The following is a 740-nucleotide window of genomic DNA, read 5'->3' on the forward strand; positions in this document are numbered from 1 at the left end:
ACGCCTTCCGCCCCGCCATTGTTCCACCAGGTGAACCCTTCTTTTTTCTCTCCGGGCGACGTTTCGGCGAGCTTTATTAGAATTTAATTTACCAGCGACGTGTACCGCGTGATCTCAGCCGAGTCACGCGTGTTACGCTCTCCTGGCATCCTTTCGTCCCGGCATTCTTGCAGCTGAGACGAATGGAGGAGGTGAGAGAGAGTAGTCGCACGGAGGCCGCAAGTATATGCGAAAATGCGGCGGGAAGGCGAAGAAAAAAGGGGAGAAAGAACGTCGAGGAATATCCATTTACGTTAGCCACGACGCGTGAAAGGTTCGAACGGTCGCTATAGCGGCGGCCTGATTGGACATAAAATATAAAGCGTTTGTAATAAAAAGTTGTGGCCATGTGCAGGGGCAGAAACAAGGGAAGGACAAAAACGAGGAACTGTTCCCCCGCGATAAAAACGCACGACCCAGGTGTAGGAACGCCACGCGGAGAGAACGATATTGTCAAAGTTACTTAACGTCTCGCGAACATTTTCCACGTTGTTTCGTCAATTTTCAACAGATTTTTATCAACGATTCGTTTAACCCTCTTCCCCGGATTTCCTTCTATTTTTACCTTGCCCTTTTCCACTCTTTTCTCTCGCAAGGAACGTCTGCAACGGACACGAAACTGCTTTAAAATTGTAACGCAGTGAATCTGGGAGAAAATTCGAATTCCTCGAGGAAACAAGAACCATTCTTTCGCTTTGAGA

General features: G+C 48.2%; 1 protein-coding gene across 1 annotated transcript in view; it reads right to left on the minus strand.

Moving 5' to 3' along the window:
* Positions 1-740, minus strand: part of LOC108573557 (MOXD1 homolog 2) — a 90,631-nt gene that overhangs the window by 45,122 nt on the left and 44,769 nt on the right. The gene's annotated exons all lie outside the window — the stretch shown is intronic.

Source organism: Habropoda laboriosa, unplaced genomic scaffold (assembly GCF_001263275.1).
Source record: "Habropoda laboriosa isolate 0110345459 unplaced genomic scaffold, ASM126327v1 scaffold148, whole genome shotgun sequence".
Taxonomy (NCBI): Eukaryota; Metazoa; Arthropoda; class Insecta; order Hymenoptera; family Apidae; genus Habropoda; species Habropoda laboriosa.